Source organism: Danio aesculapii, chromosome 12 (genome assembly GCF_903798145.1).
Source record: "Danio aesculapii chromosome 12, fDanAes4.1, whole genome shotgun sequence".
NCBI lineage: Eukaryota > Metazoa > Chordata > Actinopteri > Cypriniformes > Danionidae > Danio > Danio aesculapii.
In genome coordinates this window covers 44,275,377-44,300,422 of record NC_079446.1, presented here as the reverse complement: position 1 = coordinate 44,300,422, position 25,046 = coordinate 44,275,377, and positions in this window count along the sequence as shown.

Sequence of the window (25,046 nt, the reverse complement as noted above, 5' to 3'; positions counted from 1 at the left end):
ACAAATTCATCCATCCATCCATCCATCCAAACATCCACCTATCCATCAATCATCCGTTCAAACATCCATCTAAACATCCATCCATCCATTTATTCATCCATCCATCCACAAATTCATCCATCCATCCATCCATCCATCCAAACATTCACCCATCCATCAATCATCCATTCAAACATCCATCCATCCATCCATCCATCCATCCATCCATCCAAACATCCATCCATCCTTGCATTCATTCATCTATCCACCCATCTAAACATCCATCTACCATCCAAACATCCATCCATGCATTCATGCAATCATCCATCCATCCATCCATCCGTTCATCCATCCATCCATCCATTTATCCATCCATCAATTTATCCAAACATCCATCCACAAATTCATCCATCCATCCATCTAAACATCCACCCATCCATCCATTCAAACATCCATTTAAATATCCATCCATCCATCCATCCATCCTTCCAAACAGCCATCCATCCATCCATCCAAACATCCATCCATCCATCCATCCATCCATCCATGTATTCATCCATCCAAACATCAATCCATCTAAACATTCATCCATCCAAACATCCATACATCCATCTATTCATCCATCCATCCATCCATCCATCCGTACATCCGACCATCAATCCAAACACTAATCCATACATTCATGGATCCATCCATCCATCCATCCATCCAAACATGCATCCATCCATCCTTCCATCCATCCATCTAAACATGCATCCATCCATCCTTCCATTCATCCATCCAAACATCCATCCATCCATTCATCCACTATGAAAGGCCAGACTTCTAAACTTCTGTGCAATACAATCCTTCAGTATACTTTGTAAAGTTATTAAATAAAAAAAAATTCACACACTTTCATCACATGCACCTCATTTTTCTATTGTATTTACCTAATCAGTGAAAAAAACAACAGAAAAATCCCTCAGCTGTCGTCTCCTGACCTCACACAGTATGAAAACAAGAGGCGGGGTGTAAAAATAGGCCGTCTGTGATTGGCTGTCGTGTCAGAGACCCCTGATGATTGGGAGTTGTTCCCTCGAGGCGGCAGACAGGCGTGTGTGCGACGAGGAGCCCTCGGGGACCGCTTTGCTTTTTTACAAGCAAAACAACTTTGTGCCCGAGTATACCCCACGGGGTTATTGTGTAGGTATTAGGGAACAGTCAAACACAGAAAGCAGGATTTGCTGACTTCCTTTTCTACGTTACCTTTGGATGGAGGAGTTAACTCTTCTTTGGCAGCTCTTGACAGCACTTACAGATATACTATTGTACTGTCAAACCCAATATTAGTTAATGTAGGGCTGCTTGATCATGGGGAAAAAATCTGAATCATGGTTTTATTTGGACATAACTGTAATTGGGATTATTTAAAACAATCATCAGTGGGTCATTTCACCACAGGTTGCTATGAACCTAAATATTTCAAAGATGATAACGCTTGATAACTGAAGCAGAATGGAATAAAGCCCTCTCACACTCACGTAAAGGAAAAAAAGACAATAGAATACTCAAATGAAACAAACTTTACACATCTTCACTGCAAGACTTACAATTGAACGTGATTTGTTTCTTATTAAAGCTACAAAAGTATTTCAGTCAAGAGCAAAGAGTTATTTTTTATAATCATTGGAAACCAAAATCTAAAATGAAATTGAATTTTATGTGTATACTGCATATGCAGAAGCAGGGCCGGCCCTGTACATTTGGGGGCCCTAAGCAGAATCATTTTGGGGCCTTAATTTGCTCTAAATAGTGGAGTACTGCCATTGCAAACTGGCCCACAATGATTATACTGCTTATTAAATACAATCAATAAAACTGAAAAGTAAAGTCTGATTTCTTCTACTTAATAACTGTCTGAATGATTTGGACATTTTAAAACAGCACTGTTTCTGTCAACTAGCAGCTTCAAACATGAAAAGAATTAAACAATCTTTAATCAAGGGACCAGTGAGTCCAACTGTGCATCCTTCTGGTGTGTTTAAAACATATTCTATTAATTTAGCAAACAGATTGAAGATTCTACAGCTAAAGATTGAGTTTTTTTTCCAATTAATTCCAAAAGCAAAAAACCTGCAATGAAACGACACTGATCAATAATTAGCCAAAAGTAAAAATGCACTACTTAGTGATAAAATATACATTATGAGCTCATTAAAAACTCAAACAACAACAACAAAACAATTAACATTAAAGCAAAGATTGATCCATAAATAATAAAATCAATAAGCAAATAATATAAAGTAAATATGAAAATATTCATATAAATAACATATAAGAAAAAGGGAGGCAACAAATACTGGGTTAATGTTAATACCCAAACACAATATTATTCTTTTCAGTCACCTTCCCTGATCCTTACATTTAAGTTGCAGGGTCCAGAGCTTATATTACTTTGATCCAATTAGGACATAACTTTTATAAACATGTCTCAGGAAAAATATTACCAGTGTGCAAAATATGTCAGTGAAAGACACTTCAGTACTATTGCATTTCAGTAAAATGCGTAAAAAAAAAAAAACTAGGAAAAAATTTAATATTTTATATAAGTAGACTATGTTTTTTAATCTGTAATTGCCTATTTTGCCTAATGTGCGATTAGATTATGATTTCATTATATCATATAGATTCATGATATAATTTTTCCCCTCAGTTTTTCTACGCCTGAAGAATAACGTTAGATTGGTTTTATTTCCGCGGTCCAATTTCCAAAATAAATCAGGTATATAACGGGGCAAGCAATGAAGCAAAGGCCATGGTTACGTCTGTGCACAGATTTGCGTTCTTGAGGTGACCGGTCGGTCTTGCAGGTTACCTTGGAAGAACAAATTTGAACCGCGAGAACACAGAACGCATATGAGAAATGAGATGCTGCGAGCTTGAACATAAAGCAATTACGTTGTCCACAAAAAAAATCAAGAATTGTGTTCTTTAGCTCTAGATGTGTAGTTCCAAATACACAAAATTAAAGTGTTACCCTATAATTGGCAAGTGGTAAACAGTTGGATGCCAAATGATATGTGGATAAATGCAGGGTGCGAATTACACATTGACAGTTAAGGTTTTCGATTATGTTATATTAATCAAACTTGTAAATATGTTTTCAGTGTTTTGAGAGATATTGAGCGGTTCTCAATGGCATTTGTGATATTAAATTAATGATGACAGGTTTGCATTCCTGCAATTATTAATGGATGACCATAAAAGACTGCACATATTTTTTATTTTACTGTTAAACTTCCATTTGCGAGCAAGTGTATGATAAAATACAAGCTATGCATCTAGTTGCACCGACACCTACAGTACAAATGGATTGATCGGTCAGTCAGTCAGTCAGTCAGTTGATAGCGGCTTCTGGTGGATTTATGCGAGAAGAGCAGGCGAGAATGGCACTTGCTAGAGAAGTTTGAGGTCTAAAAAAAGAGTACACAGCAGCCTCTGGTGGATTCACGAAAACAAAAACTGCAAATAACGTACCTCCTAGGATGTATTTGGCGCTCTACAGAAATGTATATAGGGGTTCGTATCCATAATAAGCCTGGGTTGCCTATTTTACTAGAAACATGTTATGTGAACACTTTCGCTGTCTGTTGGTGCTCTAGATTTGCCTGTTTTACTACTGAATTAATATTTTTGTGCATTCACATTGGTATGAACCATTATAGGGGTGTTCAAATGTATATTCAAGTTATCTATTATTTTAATTATCGATATTATTTAAGATACAGATCAGAGCAAACCTTTTCTTAACTATAATAGGGCAGACCCCCCATACATCTTGTTTTGATGTCCTTCAGCGGGGATCAAGCATTCAAGCAATCAAGTGACCCCCCCCCCCCCAAACCCCCCTGTAATTGGCACCCTGGATAAATGGATGTGCAATCAAATGTAGTTCATGCTCAGACCTAAATATGATTCGAGAAGAACAGAAGACTCCAAAGAGCAGCACATCAGCTTTGGCAAAGAGCGCTAACGAATGCTCTGTGTGCCAGCAGTGTGACTGACAGTGAGAGCCACTGGATGGATTAATTAGCATATAATGCTATTTAAGGCCCGAGCATCTGTGCCTCTGCAAGTTAGCACAGATCCAGCGCCACAGCGATCGCACGGAGATCTGGCGGACTCCTTCCTCTCAGACAGCTGCTAATCACCAACTTTCATAATTGAAACGGAGGTGTAAGATTGCGCAGGTGGTTGCGTGTGTCTGCGGAGCGACTGAACTTGCTGATGCAAAGCTGCTGCTACTGAGGCCATTTTATACTGAAACATCTGTCTGTTTTTGGATCCTTAAAGAAGAACTTGCCCAAGGCGCTTCTTTTAAGAAAAAGTAACTCGGCATGTTGGACATCTTTTTTTGATCTAAGAGAGAGAGAACGCTGTGATCTTGCTCGGGATCTGGTCGGTCTTTCCCTGGCCATGTCGTTTTCCAGAAAGCCATTTATACTACACGTTGAAATGATAAGCATGGGTATAAAGAAAGCTCCAACAGTTCGAGAAAATAAACAAATTTTTATTTATTTTCATTTGAAGTCAGCATGAACCAGAAATTGAGAATATGATGCATTTATCAGTATGATGATGTATTTTTGACGGAAACTGAATATAAAGTAGGGGATGGGGCTTTATTTGTTAGCTCGTATTTTCATATTTTACTCATAGCAAACTAATGGTTGGAGGGGCATGGCTAAGCATCTTTCACCCAATCCATGAAACTGAAATCATCCGAAAAAGACAGATTTTGATTATAAAACACCAAAACAAACTTTTTTTGTGTATTAGCACAGATTGGTTGTTCACTGTAGGGCTCTATTTTAACGATCTAGGTGCAAAGTCTAAAGCGCATTGCGCAAAAGCATTAAGGGAGTGTCCGAATTCTTTTTTGATACTTTAAGGATGGAAAAATAAAGTTTGGGCCATAGCGCATGGTCTAACAGGTTTGTGCTTATTCTCTTAATGGGTTATGGGTGTGTTTTGAGCATAACGTGCAATAAACCAATCAGAATCTCATCTGACCCATTCCCTTTAAGAGTCAGTAACATCGCGCCATGGCGCATTTGCTATCTACATGGCAGACTTTTTGGTAAGTGAAAAAACTGAATGGAAAAACTGAACGTTTCACTAGTAAGGAAACATATAAACAAACAGTTTGCAGTGCGAGGATAAAGAACAAGCCTCCTCCATTCGGTCTCTTTACTTTCTCTTTACTTTATTTCTACTCTTTACTTTACTCCTTTACTTTCGTGGATAAGGAAACGGTGTTTTAAGCACTCCACTGAGGCCATTCATTAGCGTACATATTTAATTTAGTTTGTTAAGCGCAAAGAGTTGTTTCAAAACTATTTCAAAATTCAGCTCTAATTTCCAGCAAACGGATAAATGAACAATAAGAACAAAGTGTGGTCATAAACACACGTCCCTTTCTTATGCCCCATATGGTTATGCAGACATCTCCAAAACCCGACAGGTGGACAAATGTAATTTGTAATATTAAAACAAATATAAATATGCATATAATAAATAATCAGCTAATGATAACATTATACAAACGCAGATTGTCATGAATAAACAAAAAAAAATAAATAAATAAATCACAAAACTAACACGCTGTGCGCTGGACTTTAGAGAAGCTTTTAGTTGGTCAGTGGCTCAGTCTATTTCAGTTTCTCAAAATAGCAGCCCACCAACAATGCGCCTTGACAAACCTCCTTTCTAGACCAGCACACCTATGAGTCCATAAAGTAGCACAAATGGATTTGCTATAAAAACAACGTGGTGCAAAACGTGAAGTTTAGGGTTGTGCTGGTCTAAAAAAAGCAAAAAATCGCGGCAAACACATCTTGCACCTTATTGTGCTGGGTGTATGATAGGACCCTAACAATGTGTATTAACAAAATAAAAATAGCAAATTTAGATTTCATGCAAACTTTAAATATGAAACATTTTTGTTTTGTTTTGCTTTGCAGCATCCTGGCAACCACAAAGAGCCCACTAAATCACTTAGCACCTCATATCAGCTTGTCAAATATTCAGAGTATCTTAGTAACTGTATACAAGCAACTCCCTGGCAACAACCCAGAACACTTTAAAGCCCCTATGAAATCAAAATGTTAATATCAGTATGTTTGTCTTAAGGATATCTATAAGTGAGTGTGCTTCAAAACAGTGACAATACTCATATTAAGAAGATATAAACATCCAAAGTTTTTTCCACTTAAATGGATAAACTTTTATTGATGTCACCTCATAATTTAGTTTCCAACATAGGCTCATTATGAAAATGGACATTTCTGGAGATCGGAAGTTATGTAGCCAGAGGTACGGTGCGGTATGATGTCGTTCCTTTTTGCATTTACCAGCATACCTCTGTGTGGACAGCTTTTCCACTGTTACCAGTTTGTCCAGTAGCTCGCCACGTACGTCGAAGGATTTGAGACACAGAGCAGAGTTTATCGTGACGATGGGGTTCAAGTCTGATGAAGAACGGTTCCAGAAAGCAGGTAAGACAAAAACAAAAGCCAAAAAATTTTTGTGGTAACAATTAGGCTGCCACGAGGGCCTTTCTTTTTCTGGACTGCTTTTGAAAACACTGTCATTTGGGTTTAGGGAATGGGGGGATTGGGTCAATCAGTGTTTTAAAACACTATTGGTTGGGTTTAGGGAAGGGTGTGATCAGTCAGTCAATCCGTTAGTCAGTCAGACAACAGCCTCTGGTGGATTTATGCAAGAACAGCAGGCTTGTATGGCACTCGTTAGAGAAATTTGAGAACTCAAATTGCGTACACAGCAGCCTCTGGTGGATTCGCGAAAACAAAAACGGCAAAAAAAATCCTGGGACGTATTTGGCCCCCTCCAGAAATGTATATAGGGGTATACGTGATCAGAATGAGCCTGGGTTGTTAGTTTCTCATCAAACTTTCTGACCAATTAAACGCTCTTTAGTATTTGAATATGTAGTAGATATCTTTCTAGTAGTAAATATGTCCCACCCCTTAAAGCTGCTATTGCTATATGTAAACTCAACCACTGGCACATACAGAGCTGTGATAAAAATGAAAGGCTATTGGATGTTTTTATTAAAGGGGGAGGAGCTACTATACTATAATGTTCCACCTTGTCTTCATGTTGAAAGAAAATGTCTGATGCAAAACAGGTGCAAGTGTTGGTTACAATGACAGAGAGATGAAAGAGTGTGTTTTTTACAAGTGGTTTGTCAAGCCCACTAAGTGAGTTCAACTGTTTCAGTTTAACTTATGTCACCCATCAAAGAAAAATGAACATTACAAAGCAATCCACAGGACCTTCAACAAACTTAAAATACTTAAAATAAGGAAAGCAAATAAAGAAAATCAAAAAGGAAACTGGATATTTAATTAAAATACACCTAATTCAATTGTAAAATAATTTAATTTCATTTAATAACTTTAAAATAAAAACTCTGGACTTCAATTCACCTTCTTTCAACATATGGCAAATAGCTTGACGTGGTTTATGTAAATCATTAAGGTTTTAAAGTCACGTTTACATAGCAGACTCTTTAATTTAATAACTTCTTGACCAGCTGCTTGATTCATTGAGGTTTTGTTCAGGAGCATCTGTGGCCATTACTGTTAAGAACATATTACCTTTCATACTGCAAAAGCTTTTCACTCTTCCTGAATGAATAAAACTGCCTGACCCATATTTGTCAATCTCATTTGCAGGAAAGCACACGGTAACCTTAATAATAAAGCACTTGCTGAGAACAATGTGAAGTCTGGAATCTAAACTCTCAGGCCGACACACACTCACAGCGCTGTTGAATTTCTTTCCTAATGACTACGTAGTTTGAGTTATTGCCAAGGTCCCATCAACTTCCCCAAGTAAGGAAGAAAAAAAAACTAAATACACTATTAGACGTCCATCTGGAAATGTAATGTGCTGGACTTCTGTGCAGTTCTTGGTGAATTACCCCTTTAACCATTATGGTTCACCATAATTCTTGCCAAATACAAGAGCGCTGCTGTGTTCTTTTAAAACTGATATATTATAGCCCTGAAAAATCTAATTTTGCAGCAGCCGTTCAGTGTTATTTCAAAATAAAAAGTCAAATGTAAACTGTAACCAGTTTAGAAAGAGCCTTTTATAACTCATGGCAGCAAAAGTTTTGTTCAAATTAATTGATTGCTGGTTGAAAACTTGGATACAGATGATTAAGTGACAAAAAAAATTAATAAATTAATTGCACATTTTTAAAAATACAACTGTTTTGTTTCCATTTTAATTAAATATTTGAATGATTAAATAATTGATGCATAATATATGCATTATTATTTTGTAATTATTAAAAATATTTTTATTTAATATTATTTTGTATAATCTAATATAGGCGGTTCATTCCACTGTGGGGACCCCGGATTAATAAAGGGACTAAGCCGAAAAGAAAATGAATGAATAATCTAATATATTATGATGTTTTTTAAAGGATCTTGAAAATAATGGATTAATAACGCTGGATTAATGGAATTGATTTCAGCATTGCAGCACATAAATAAATCACAATTTCAAATATATTCATTTTGAAAAACATTCAAAAGTTATTTTAAACTAATATTTCACAAAAATAACAGATTCGAACATCGAGAGCAGAAAGGTAAAAATAAAATGATTGAATGAATGAAAGAATGAATGAATGGGCGAGTGACTGAGCGAGCGAGTGAATGAATTATTGAACAGATGGATGAATGGATAGATAAATGGATAAATGGGTGAGTGAGTGATTGAATTGATGAATGAATGAATGAATGGGTGGGTGAGTGAGTGAGTGAGTGAGTGAGTGAGTGAGTGAGTGAATAAATTAATGACTAGATGGATGGATGGATGGGTGGGTAAGTGAGTGAATGAATTGGTGGGTGAATGAATGAATGAATGAATGAATGAATGGGTGAGTGAATAAATTAAAGAATAGATGGATGGATGGATGGATGAATGAATGATGGATGGATTAATTTTAACCATTTAGAAAATAACAAATAACGGTGGTGCAGTGGGCAGCACAATCGCCTCACAGCAAAAAGGTCTCTGGTTCGAGCCTTGGCTGGGTCAGTTGGCATTTCTGTGTGGAGTTTGGCGGTTCATTCCACTGTGACGACCCCGGATTAATAAAGGGACTGAGCTAAAAAGAAAACGAATGAATAAATAAATAAATGCATAAATGAATTAATTTATTCATTCACCCCCATCAATTAATTCACTCACACTCATTCATTCACACTCACACATTCATCCATCCAACTGGCCATCTATTTAACACACTTGCTCACTCACTCACTCACTCATCCCCCCACCCATCAATTCATTCAATCATCCATCTATACATCTAACCATCTCTTCATTAACTGACTCATTCATTCAATTGTTCTTCCCATCCATCCATAACTTATTCATTTATCCATTCAATCATCCATCCATTCATTAATTCCCTCATTCATTCAATAATTTATTCATTCATTCATTAATTCCCTCCCTCCCTCCCTCACTCACTCACTCCATCCATCCATACATCTGACCATCCTTTCATTAAATAATTCATTCAATTGTTCTTCCATCCACCCATTTATCAATTCACTAACTCATTCATGCATCTATTCAATCATCCATCCACCCATTCATTCCTTCATTCATTCATTCATTCATTCACTTCCTCCATCCCTCCCTCACTCCATCCATCAATTCACTAACTCATTCATTCATTCTTCCATTCAATCACCCATCCATCCATCCATTCATTCCCTCACTCACTCACTCACTCACACATCCATCCATTCATCTATCCATCCATTATCCCCTCACTCACCCACCCACCCACTCATTCATTAATTCATTTATCCATTTATCCATCCACCCATACATCCATCCATTCATTAACTCACTCATTCAGTTTTTTTTCATCCATCCCCTCTCTTCCTCCCTCATCCTTTCATTCATTCATATGTACATTCATTCATTCATTCATTCATTCATTCATTCATTCATTCATTCATTCTATCCATCAATTACTCATTCATTCACTCACTCACTCACTCACTCACTCACTCACTCACAAACCCATTCATGCATCCAATTATTCATTCATTCATTCATTCATTCATTCATTCATTCATTCATTCATTTATTTATTCATTCATTCATTCTAAAACAGTTTAAAGGGAATACAAATTCCACACATTAAGTGTTGCCTCCCCATATAGACACTGAAGAGCTGCTGAAACCCCCCTACATTAATGTATTCATTTGTGTTATGCTTGGATTTCTCATGTAATATGGATAAATATGGATGTTCAAGACACTCGTCTTTTCTTAATTGAAAAGCGGCATGTTGTTTAGACTTGTAGATCATGTATGTAAACATCATTAGCCTTTTTGAACTTGTTCAGTCAAGTAAAACTGCCGGGGCTAATTAAATGCGCTGCGATCGGCTCCAGCGGTGTTTTCCTGAGTGCGAGGTATACGGTGCCACAACTTATCATTTGCCTGTCAGGGGAGGTAAATTGAACCCTTGGCGGGGCACGGCGATGGGTCAACAGGCACAATTCGTCCACCATCAACCACTTTCAAGTCAGATCCGGCGAGCGAGCGAGGAGAGAGAGCAACTGTCAATCAAACGCTGTGACCATCATTACTGGTTTGCAGCCAAGCAGAAAAACACGGTAATAAACAGGTCAGCCCGACTCCATCGGGCCGCTCGCAATGCTCAACAAGGGCACAGACCTGTGGCCTCAACGGGCATCAAATCCCCGTATTCCTGTTTGACCCCATTACTAGAGCATGATGGGCCTGCCTGTCAGCAGTCGACGCGCCGAATCACTCTTTCCGACAGGTAAACCGCGCCATCATTTATTTTCAGCCCACTGCCACGCTCGGCTTGGCATGGCGAAGGGGCATCTTTAACACAAAAACCTGAAGATGACAGGACTGCGATCTGGAGCACTGGAGGAAAAGTTGCGTCTTCTAGTGCTTATACTAGTGATCCAGTGAAGGTGGGCTTCATTTGCTCCTCAGTGGGCTGTGAATATGCGGTCTATTCCTTATAAGCTCCAGACATCAGACACACTTTGCAAGGCACAATTCAACCAGGTATGATTACACCAATGGGTTGTACATGGGTTATAAAGGGTTGAGTTCACATTGCAAAAATATTGCTGATTAATCTTATTTCAAAGTGAAGAAGTGATTATTTTGCTTACACGATTGGTAGATTGTTTGCTTTGTTTAAGGAAAAACTCACTTAATTTGACTTATTATTTTCAAAAGACATTTTTTGCTTGTCTAGAAAATTCTTCTTGATCGAAGATTTTTTTTGGTATTTGGACAAGAAATGAGATAAAACAATGAGAGATTTTTTGCAGTGCTAAGAAGCTCAATTTGATACTTTTATATAAAAAAAATCAGCTTTGCCACGTGGGAATAAATTATATTTTAAAATATATTGCAATATAATAGAGGTACTTAAAACTTTACTGTTATAAAATAGCATGAAATGCTAGAAAAAAACGACTTTCAGAAACATGAAAAAAAAAGATCAAACGAGTGCAACTGTCAGTTCATTCATTCATTTTCTTTGCGGCTCAGTCCCTTTATTAATCTGGGGTCACCACAGTGGAATGAACCGCAAACTTATCCAGCATATGATTTACGCAGTGGATGCCTTTCCAGCTTCAACCCATCACTGAGAAAAAATAATAATATAATAATAATAATAATAATAATAATAATAAGAAGAAGAAGAAGAAGAATCAATAATAATAATAATAATAATAATAATAATAATAATAATAATAATAATAATAATAATAATAATAATACCATTAATAATACCATTAATAATAGCATTAATAATAATAATAATAATAATAATAATAATAATAATAATAATAATAATAATAACAATAATAACAACAACAACAACAACAACAACAACAACAATAATAATAATAATAATAATAATAATAATATAATAATAATATAATTAATATTAGCATCAATGATAACATTAACAATAATAATAATAATAATAATAATAACAATAATAATAATAGCATCAATATTAGCATTAATAATAATAATAATAATAATAATAACTATAATAATAATAATAATAATAACTATAATAATAATAATAATAATAATAATAATAATACCATTAATAATACCATTAATAATAGCATTAATAATAATAATAATAATAATAATAATAATAATAATAATAATAATAATAATAATAACAATAATAATAACAACAACAACAACAACAACAACAACAATAATAATAATAATAATAATAATAATAATAATAATATAATAATAATATAATTAATATTAGCATCAATGATAACATTAATAATAATAATAATAATAATAATAACAATAATAATAATAGCATCAATATTAGCATTAATAATAATAATAATAATAATAATAATAATAATAATAATAATAATAACTATAATAATAATAATAATAATAATAATAATAATAATAATAATATTAATAATAATAATAATAATAATAATAATAATAATAATAATAATAATAATAATATCATTAATAATAGCATCAATATTAGCATTAATAATAATAACAATAATAATAATAATAATAATAATAATAATAATAATAATAATAATAATAATAATAATAATAATAATAATAATAATAAATTATTATTTTCTTTTCGGCTCAGTCCCTTTATTAGTCTGGGGTCGCCACGGCGGAATGAACCGCCAACTTATCCAGCACATGTTTTACGCAGCGAATGCCCTTCCAGCCGCAACCCATCCCTGGGAAACATCCATACACACTCGTTCACACACATACACTACGGACAATTTAGCCTACCCAATTCACCTGTACCGCATGTCTTTGGACTGTGGGGGAAACCGGAGCACCTGGAGGAAACCCACGCGAACGCAGGGAGAACATGCACACTCCACAGAAAAACACCAACTGACTCAGCCGAGGCTCGAACCAGCGACCTTCTTGCTGTGAGGTGACAGCACTACCTACTACACCACTGTGTCGCCATAAAAATAATAAAATAATAATAATAAAAATCGATCAATAATAAAAATCTATAATAATAATAATAATAATTATTATTATTATTATTATTGCTATTATTATTATTATTATTATTATTATTGTTATTATTATTATTATTATTATTATTATTATTATTAGTAGTAGTAGTAGTAGTAGTACTTGTAGGAGGAGGACGAGGAGTATTGTTTATTTATGTGTGTTTTTTAATAAACACATGCACCATTGCTAATTTTGTTTAAAATACCATTAGACACAAAAGCACAGAGGTGGTATTTCTAACATGATTTTTACTAGTTTTTAAGATTGTGTAAACAAAAATTGTTAAAATGTTAAGATAAACATACAGTGGGTCAAATAAGTATTCAACACATCACTATTTTTCTCAGGAAACATTTCTACATTTCTAAAGGTGCTGTTGACTTAAAAATCTCACCAGATGTTGATAACAACCAAAGAAATTCATATAAGCAAAGAAAACATATTAATTAGTTTACAAATTAAGTTAAGTGTAATAAAATTAAATGGCACAGGAAAAATGTATTGAACATAGGGAGGTGTAGAAAGGCAGTGAAAGCCCAGACAGCAGCTGAAATCTCTCAGTAGTTCAGCAACCCTCTGCCCTTGGTCATTGTAAATGAATATTAGCTGCTTCAGTCCAACATCTACATTAGCAGGATGATAATGATGAAACCAGGGTGGACATTTCAGCAAGACAATGACCCAAAACACAGCCCAGAAAACTCTCTAGTGCTTTCAAAGAAAGAAAATCAAGCCGTAGAATGGCCCAGCCAATCACCTGACTTGAATCCAATAGAAAATACAAAAAAAAGCTCAGATTTGATCAACGAGACCCACAGAACCGACAAGATTTTTACACTCTGTTGAAGTCTGTGTAAAACTCACACCTGAGCAATTCATGTGACTTTATTCTTCATATGAGAGGCGTCTTTAGGCTACCATATTTGTATTGTTGGGTTTTTACCAAAATCTGGTTGCATGGTTCCATGTATATGTTACATTAAAGGGAATTTCATTGAGATCAATTACTCCCAATGCCGTCATCTACACAGATCTGAGTTTAATGCATTATGAACACAAACAATGCGTGCTGCTGTACGTCTCTGTGCTGTGTCTGTTTTTATTTGAATTTGCCTTTGGTCTCAGCTTCGCCTTTGAGGATTAGAGGCGGACGGAAGAAGGGGCAGGTTTGTTGCTGCACCAGTGCATAATAAGAGTCGCGTCTGTGGCCTCCAACTCTACAAAGGCTCCAGATCTAAATGCTATGCAGTATATATGCATTCCTAGTACAAACACAGGCAGAGACTCGAGCTCGGGCGTTTGATCCTGAACCGCTGTGTTCCCTTTCATCTAGTTGAAGCTTTCCAAAACTGTCCCCGCGACTTTCCTCACAGAGAAGCTCTGATTACGACTCGTGATGCTTCTCCAGCCACAGGTGCACAAGATCTGGACGCCTTCACTAATATTCAAGACATGTGTTGTGGTGTCATTAACTTTGTTGATGACTGTAGTGATAATCTCACAAGGTTTTTTGAGCTGTTTTGAGCCACGCTTGGTGCTTTTAAACCACATCTTACACTTAAATGGAAGCAGAAATAAAAATCCTCATTATGTACTCACCCACAGGTCAGTCCAAACCCAAATGCTGCTGTTGTTTTTTCGTTTCTGTGGAACACAAAAGATTTAAGAGCTTTCATTTTAATGTTTGACTGGAAAATCTGCAATGCAACTTGATGCAAAGAAATGCAACTTAATGCAACTCACACACACAAGCAAACACATTTATTTATTTATCTTAATAATGCACTACTTTTAAACAAAAAGACTGCATTTTTCTTTGTTTTTCTGTCAAAAATGTTGTGTTTTAGACTAAACTTATCTACATTCAGTGATGATAAAACATGAACCCATGAAGATAGAATAGAATGCTTGTTTAATAGTATATGCTTATAGTATATAACATCCCTTTGTCACCAACAAACAAACAAACAAACAAACAAAAAAAAAAACCCATACAACTCTATGCAATATGTAATGCATAGCATGAAATGTAACTCAATGCAAAATATGCAATGAAACTCCAAAACAATTAACAGAAATCAATATAATAAGGCAAAATATCAAAATATGCAATAACCAAAGAAATATTTGAAATGGACATGATGATTTTCTTCAACACATTTCTAAACATAATAGTTTTAATAACTCATTTCTAATAACTGATTTATTTTATCTTTGCCATGATGGCAGTAAATAATATTTGACTAGAAATTTTTCAAGACACTTTTATACAGCTTAAAGTGACATTTGAAGGCTTAACTAGGTTAATTAGGCTAACTAGGCAGGTTAGGGTAATTAGGCAAGTTATTGGATAACGATGGTTTGTTCTGTAGACTATCGAAAAAATATATAGCTTAAAGGGGCTAATAATAGTGACCTTAAAATGTCTTTTATATATATATATATATATATATATATATATATATATATATATATATATATATATATATATATATATAGTTTTTTTTTTTGGCTTTACTCAACCTTCTTTTTCTCAGCTAATAATATTATGCAAAATACATTCTTAACAGAAAATATTCAGAGGGCCGTCAAATGTCGGTGAAAAAATTCAAAAATGGTGGCAGGGAATCGAAACTATAAAATAAATAAATAAAAAAAAGTGAACAGTCTAAATGGATCAAAAAGGTTTAAAAAAAGTCAATGCAAAATATGCAATGTAACTCCAAAAATAAGTAATCCAAATCAATATATTACATGTAAGGCAAGCTATCAAAATTTCCAATGAGCAATGGACGATTTGAAATGCATATATTGATGCAATGATCTCAAAACAAGTTCAATAAAAAATGTATAATTAGCAGAAAACATTCTGAGGGCCATCAAATGTAGGTGAAAATCATCAAAAATGCTGGCGGTGACTTAACAAAAAAAAAACAAAACACAAACAATCAAACAAAAAAACACTGGCAGGGAAAGAGTTAAAATGCTCAAAATAGCCAAAATGGATCAAAAAGGCTTCAATGAATCATCAGTACCAAGAAAAGAAACAACTGAAGGCAATATGTAATGCATAAAAATAAATGAAACTCAATGCAAAATATGCAATCAACTCCAAAAATAAGTAATGCAACTCAATATAACACATGTCCAGCAATATATCAAAATTTCCAATAAGCAAAGGAAGATTTGAAATGCATGTAGTGATGCAATAAAAAACATGCAATGCAGCTCAAAACAAGTTCCATAAAAATGCATCTAATAAGTTTTATTTATTGTCTTTACTCAACCTTGATTTTCACAGATAATAATGTGGAACAATTCCCTGATCATGCTAAATATATTCTTAGCAGAAAACGTTCTTAGGGCCGTCAAATGTAGGTGAAAATCATCAAAAATGCTGGCGGTGACTATAAACAAACAAACAAAAAACACTGGCAAGGAACCAGTTAAAAGGCTCAAAAAAGGCAAAGTTGATCAAAAAGGCTTCATTGAATCATCAATTCCAAGAAAAGAAGCAACTCAAGGCAATACGTAATGCATAAAACAAAATGCAACTCAATGCAAGTATGCAATCAACTCCAAAAATAAGTAATGCAACTCAATATAAGACATGTCCGGCAAAATATCAACCTTTCCAATAAGCAAAGGAAGATTTGAAATGCATGTAGTGATGCAATAAAAAACATGCAATGCAGCTCAAAACAAGTTCAATAAAAATGCATCTGATAAGTTATATTTTTAGTCTTTACTCAACCTTGTTTTTCACAGATAATAATGTGGAACAATTCCCTGATCATGCTAAATATATTCTTAGCAGAAAACATTCTGAGGGCTGTCAAATGTAGGTGAAAATCATCAAAAATGCTGGCGGTGACTATAAACAAACAAACAAAAAATGCTGGTAAGAAACCAGTTAAAAGGCTCAAAAAAGCAAAGTTGATCAAAAAGGCTTCATTGAATCATCAATACCAAGAAAAGAAGCAACTCAAGGCAATACGTAATGCATAAAACGAAATGCAACTCAATGCAAGTATGCAATCAACTCCAAAAATAAGTAATGCAACTCAATATAAGACATGTCCGGCAAAATATCAACCTTTCCAATTAGCAAAGGAAGATTTGAAATGCATGTAGTGATGCAATAAAAAACATGCAATGCAGCTCAAAACAAGTTCAATAAAAATGCATCTGATAAGTTATATTTTCTATCTTTACTCAATCTTGATTTTCACAGATAATAATGTGGAACAATTCCCTGATCATGCTAAATATATTCTTAGCAGAAAACATTCTGAGGGCCGTCGAATGTAGGTAAAAAAATCATCAAAAATGCTGGCGGTGACTAAACAACAATAAAAAAATGCTGGCAAGGCTCAAAAAAGGCAAAGTTGATCAAAAAGGCTTCATTGAATCATCAATACCAAGAAAAGAAGCAACTCAAGGCAATACGTAATGCATAAAATGAAATGCAACTCAATGCAAGTATGCAATCAACTCCAAAAATAAGTAATGCACCTCAATATAACACATGTAAGGCAAAATATCAACCTTTCCAATAAGCAAAGGAAGATTTGAAATGCATGTAGTGATGCAATAAAAAACATGCAATGCAGCTCAAAACAAGTTTAATAAAAATGCATCTAATAAGTTTTATTTATTGTCTTTACTCAACCTTGTTTTTCACAGATAATAATGTGGAACAATTCCCTGATCATGCTAAATATATTCTTAGCAGAAAACGTTCTGAGGGCCGTCAAATGTAGGTGAAAATCATCAAAAATGCTGGCGGTGACTAAACAACAATAAAAAAATGCTGGCAAGGCTCAAAAAAGGCAAAGTTGATCAAAAAGGCTTCATTTAATCATCAATACCAAGAAAAGAAACAACTCAAGGCAATATGTAATGCATAAAATGAAATGCAACTCAATGCAAGTATGCAATCAACTCCAAAAATAAGTAATGCACCTCAATATAACACATGTCAGGCAAAATATCAACCTTTCCAATAAGCAAAGGAAGATTTGAAATGCATGTAGTGATGCAATAAAAAACATGCAATGCAGCTCAAAACAAGTTCAATAAAAATGCATCTAATAAGTTATATGTTTAGTCTTTACTCAACTTTGTTTTTCACAGATAATAATGTGGAACAATTCCCTGATCATGCTAAATATATTACTAGCAGAAACTGTTCTGAAGTGCCATCAAATGTAGGTGAAAAACATCAAAAATGCTGGCGGTGACTCAAAAAAAAAAAAAAACCTCTGGCAGGGAACCATAAAAAGGTTCAAAATAGTCAAAATGGATGAAAAAGGCTTCATTGAATCATCAATACCAACAAAAGAAACAACTCAATGCATAAAACGGAATGCAACTCAATGCAAAATATGCAATGCAACTCCAAAATAACTCAATACAATGCAAAAAACATGCAATGCAACTCCACCTTTATTTTTCTCAAATAATAACATGGAACAATCCCCTGATCATGCAAAACCACCAGACTTGGTTTAAAATGGCCAAAGGTCACATAAGCAATGCTGATTATTACTGCAGCTCGGTCAAGTGCACAGTTTGTCAAGCATGCGAATTCGCCCTTTTGATGTCATGTTAATCAAACCAACAGCTCTTTTCGATAAACTTCGTTCGTTTGACATCAAACTAATATTGCCGACCTACACTGATTAATACACAGCTTTCCCAACTCTTACTCTACAATATTTAATAATAAGCTGGATAATTGTGATCTAATCATGAGACTCTGAAATCAATGTGACCTCTCGTCAAGTGGAGAGTTAATCAATGCCTTACACAGTCTGCGTACGCACGTGCTTCACGGTTATCATTCATACTTGCAGGATACAACTCCTGCAATCACTTGGCTGAATGGATTTTCAACAATAACATTTTGGTCATTTAAAACGAAATGATTTATGATTTATACTCCTACTAATATACATTCCAAAAGGGGGGTTCACAGCAATGCCACAGCATAACGGTTATATTTATGATTCCCCAAAGTTTTTTTCTTAGATACTCTGAATTATGCTAGAACATTTTTGATTATCTAAATAATATACAGTTGAAGTCAGAATTATTAGCCCCCCTGAATTATTAGCCCCCCTGTTTATTCTGTCCCCAATTTCTGTTTAACAGAGATTTTCTTCAGCACATTTCTAAACATAATAGTTTTAATAACTCATTTCTAATAACTGATTTATTTTATCTTTGCCATGATGACAGTAAATAATATTTGACTAGATATTTTAAAAGACACTTCTATACAGCTTAAAGTGACATTTAAAGGCTTAACTAGGTTAATTCGTTTGACTAAGTTATTGCATAACGATGGTTTGTTCTGTAGACTATCGAAAATATATATAGCTTAAAGGGGCTAATAATTTTGACCTTAAAATGGCATTTAAAATATTAAAAACTGCTTTTATTCTAGCCAAAATAAAATAAACAAGACTTTCTCCAGAAGAAAAAAGGTCCCACTTTATATTAAGTGTCCTTAACTACTATGCACTTGCATCAAAAAATAAATACAATGTACTTACTGTGTTCATAATGTATTTGAGAACACTTGTGGTGGTCTTGAGTTGGGATAGGGGTTGGGTTATGCACAGGTTTGGTGGCATGGGTAGGTTTAAGGGTGGGTTAAGGTATGGGGTCTGGTCAACAATGTAATTAAAAATGTAAGTACAGAAGTTAGTTACAGATGTAATTACATATAAGTTTTTAATCAAGTATATGTACACAGTAAATACATATATTTACACAATAGGTACATTGTAACGAACTATTAATTCCCGTGTACGTACATATTAGTTAGGGCACTTAATATAAAGTGGGACCGAAAAAATATTACCAGACATACTGTGAAAATTTCCTTTCTCTGTCATTTGGGAAATATTGAGAAAAAAATTTCAAAGGGGGGCTAAAAATTATACTTCAACTTTTTATGGAGGAAATAAGTATTCAACACGTCACCTTTTTCTCAGAAAACATATTTTTAAAGATGCTATTGACTTGAAATGATGCCTGGATGTTGGTAACAACCAAATAAATGCATATATGAAAAGAAAACAAATCTAATTAGTTTATTAATGAAGTTAAGTGTAATAAAATGACACAGGTAAAAAATTATTGAACACATGAAGAAATGGAGGTGTAAAAAGGCAGTGAAAGCCCAGACAGCAGCTGAAATCTTTCAGTAGTTGTTCAGCAACCCTCTGCCCTTCGTCAGTGTAAATTAATATTAGCTGCTTCAGTCTAACATCTACATTACATTAGCAGGAGGATGAAGATGAAACAAGGGTGGACATTTCAGCAAGACAATGATCCAAAACACAGCCGAGGAAACTCTCAAATGCTTTCAGAGAAAGAAAACCAAACTGTAGAATGGCCCAGCCAATCACCTGATGTGAATCTAATATAAAATACAAATTAAAGATCAGATTTGATGGACGAAACCCACAGAGCCATTAAGATGTTTACACTCTGTTGAAGTCTGTGAAAACTCACGCACTCTATATGAGATAGATGTCATACATTTTGTATTTGTAGTTTGTGAAGTTCTTAAAAAAGTGAACTGACAGCAGCTTTAAGATATAATCAATGCCACGCATTCATAACATCAACAAATGTTCCTTTTCACACTAATGCTATTTACAGGGACATATTATCAACAAATACAAAATTATTTTTATGCCGTTTTTCTCATGGACCTGTACAAGAAGAAGGTGTATCTGAAACGTACATCTAAGTGCACTCTAAGTAACATGTAAAATCCAAATAAGCAAAAATCTAGACAGCACCCTCTAGTGGATTTATAATCTAAAACGTGCAATGAAATGTACCCAAAGCAACTTTCTTTTTAAATTATGCAAAAATGTAGGCTGACACATGTATTTCCAACGAGCCTAGACTGATTTTTTTTATTTTTTCATTAATTATTTAACATAACCCTTTCAGGTTCGGTAATTACATTTTATTTTCATTTTGTTAAAGGATACCTATTATGCCCCTTTTTTACAAGATGTAAAAATAGTCTCTGATGTGAGTGTGTTTGTGCAAAGTTTCAGCTAAAAATACCACATAAATAATGTGTTATAACTCTTTAAAACCCTTTTTAGGCTTCGCTGCAGTTTGGTGACTGTCGCTTTAAAATCGAATGAGATTTTCAAAAGAAGGCGGAAGTACAAACAGTGTCAGCATAGTGGCAGATTCAAAACAACAATAACATTATCTTCAGCAGATACAGTGTGAAAACTCTAATAGCGAATGACAGCTTCTAACTCAGGGCTGTCTATGGTAATGAGGGATAGATCATCACTAATGGGCGGGGCTTTCCCCCTCTGATGACATGTACAAAGGGAGATTGTCAATCAAAGTGTTTCTGCAGATTTTTTTCATTAAGTGTGATTATAACAAATTCAATTCAGTTCAATTCAATTCAATTCAATTCAATTCAATTCATCTTTATTTGTATAGCGCTTATACAATGTAGATTGTGTCAAAGCAGCTTCACATAAAAGGTCACAGTAAATAGGAACAGTGTAATTCAGTTTGTAGTGTTTAAGTTCAGTTCAGTTCAGCTCAGTTCAGTGTGGTTTAATAATCACTACTGAGAGTCTAAACCAGTGGCGACAGCGGAGAGGAAAAAAAAACCTTGAGAGAAACCAGGCTCAGTTGGGCACGACCATTTTATGACCATTTCTCATATATAACAAATATAAGTAATCAATTGATACAATTAGAAGCTACCTACTGCAGTGTTTCCCAACCCTGTTCCTGGAGGCACACCAACAGTACATATTTTGGATGTCTCCCTTTTCTGACCCATTAACTTCAGGTTTTGGAGTCTCTTCTGATGTTATGATAAGTTGATTCAGGTGTGTTTGATTAGGGAGAGGTTGAAAATGTGTACTGTTGGTGTGCCTTCAGGAACAGGGTTGGGAAACACTGACCTACTGTATACAACTGTGCCCAACTGTGTTTAAACCCCTTATAAAAGTGATTTTTTTTTTGGATAATAGGTAGAAAATAAGGAAAGTAAAAGGTTAGAAGTCAGTAATTGAAATGCAGATAAAATTATTTTATTTAAAAGCTAATATAAAAAAAAACTCAGTAAGAAAGATTTTTTTTCATCTAAAGTCTTTAAATCTTTCAGAAAACTCAATTGATTCACTCAAAAAGAAAGTAAACTAAAAAAACAAACACTACTTTCAGATGAGACCGAAAAATGACCCAAGATGGACTGAACTGCAGTCACCAGCAGGCCACACTTCCAATAATTTGGAACTAAATTTAATACGTTTCTAAGTGCAAAAAAACACATGATTTTAAAAGTCACCCCATTCATCGCCATTTAACCATGCTTTCCCGTAGTCCTCGGTTAAGGTCCTCAAAATCCAATCAACGTGTCAGTGAAATGGCTCTTCATCTGCGGAGATTAAGAGCGCCTCTATTACCTCCGTTTTAGCCGAAGACCCGGCACACATTTCCGCACAGCTATTAGTAACACCTGGAGTCTTTCACATTAGTTGAGGATCTGGCATCATAAATTCCGGCCTATTAATGATTATTCTGACTTCTTGGGATAAATGGCTCAATGTTTTTGATAATGAAAATATACACTCTGCTCAGAGAGCCCGTTCCTGCACCTCACATTACCTTTGTAATGTACTTCATGGTTGATCATATCAGACGACGTCATAACTTTTACCAAGACGGACTTATTAACTCAGAAAGGCATTTCGGAGAGTCTGAGATTCTTCAAGCTTAAAGTCCCTGATTTAATGAAAGGTACTTACTGTCTCTCTACTTTATTTAAAGTGATTCTCTGCCATTTTTAAATTGGAAAAAAACGTCGGAGGATTTCACTGTAGAGTCGAAACAGGTGAAATACGGCTTCTTCTATGTGTTGTTAATTTTGGAAGCTCATTTAAAGTGTCGTTTAAGATAAAATCTTCATATTAGGTCTTATTTTAGGCCATGCTACTGCTGTGACCAAGATTTATGTGTAAGGATTATGGAAATCAAGACATTTTGTATAGTGTAGGCTGCATATATATAGGCTGCAGCTAAACCAGAGGTCAACAAAATGCAGACCTTCTAGACCAGATCCAGACCTGAGACTGACTCCATAAGGAATCCATGAAACGTTTATCATAAATAAATATTATTATTATTGTCTCCACACACAGAAATGGAGCATCTAAAATGGCACACACAACGAGAAAATATTTTTGTCCACCATTTTCATATTGAAACATTTTTTTGGCTTTAAAATTGAATATAATGTTAACCAAAATGTCAAGTAACTACAAACATATACATATATATATATATATATATATATATATATATATATATATATATATATATATATATATATATATATATATATATATATATATATATTATTATTATTATTAGTAGTAGTAGTAGTATAATATTTATAAGTATAATGGTTGAAAAACAAATAATACTGTAACTAGATTTGTCCCATATTTCTCTGTATGAAACAATTGAAAGTGCCATAAATTTCTATGTATCAAAATTTATGTGCCACAAAAAGTATTAAAGATGTCTCAACCACATAGGTACATAAAAATTAAGCTTCTAAAATAAATATTGGGAATAATAATCTAAAAATATATTATTACTTTAATACTATCAGACATGCACATTTTTGGCTCACTCAAAGGTTTATTCGTTGCAGTTACAATTACACCTTAAATGTGTAGGTATGGGCCGATATAAGTTTCTGACGGTATGATAATCTTGGATAAAAATATCAGGATTTCACAGTATTGTGTTTACTCATTTAAAATATATTCTTTTTAAATTTCTGGGTAAAAAGCAAAAACTTTTTCCCCTTTAGACACAGTATATTTCATTTTGAGAAACACTTAAAATATTTTGGAACAGATAACATGTCAGGCTAAATAGTTTAAATTAATTAACTTCTGCTGTCTTCACTTGTTTCAAAAACAGATGTTTTTTACAATTGAAAAATTGCATCTTTGGATATCTTTTCTGCTGGAGATACTGTCCTAAAACAACAACAACAACAACAACAACAACAACAACAAAGTAAATAAAAAAATCTTACTCATACTTTAGGAACAGTATAGCAGAAAATTTTGCCGGTTTTAAAACCTTTACTTTTCCAAACCATGCTATACCTTGAAAACGGTCATCGTCCCATGCATAAAAATCTGTCAAATTCAATAGTTTTGTCATGGAGCCACACTAAGATCCCCATATCTTTAAGAAGAAGTCATATAAAGCCTTAACAATGAATAAAATTATAAAAAGTTTATTATGAACAGAAATATAAAAATATATTGTGGAGAGGTAAGCATGATCGAACACCCAATGAGGGGGGAGAGCAGGCTGGGAGCCCGGCGGCTAATCAGCAGGCCAATCAGAAATAATAAATAACACCTGTTTATTCTAGTGATTGGGCCGGAGAGACAACCTTCTTAAGGAGAACAGAAGGAGCAGCCGGGAGAAGAGGGAGAGAGCACACACACACGCACACTACGGGTGTTGTGCACTCAGTGAAAAAAATAAAGCTATACTGCTTACCTGAATCGCCGACCCTGTCTTCTTCTTCCCCTAATATCGAACTTTGCTACAGTGGTGCCGAAACCCGGGAAGAAGAAGAAACCCTGCTGCCAGAATGGTTACTCCGTCTACCAGTCCATGTGCGGAAGTCATCCAGGCGCTCGCGGCCCTCCACCAACAACAACACCATGCGCTGGGGGAGCTGAGAAAAAATCTGGAAAGACGCTTCCAAGTCCTCGTAGAGGCCCAGCGGGAGGACCGCGAGCTAATCCGGAGTCTGCTGGTCCAGGAGATCCGGCCCGCTCCGACATCTGCCGCCCACCCTCCCA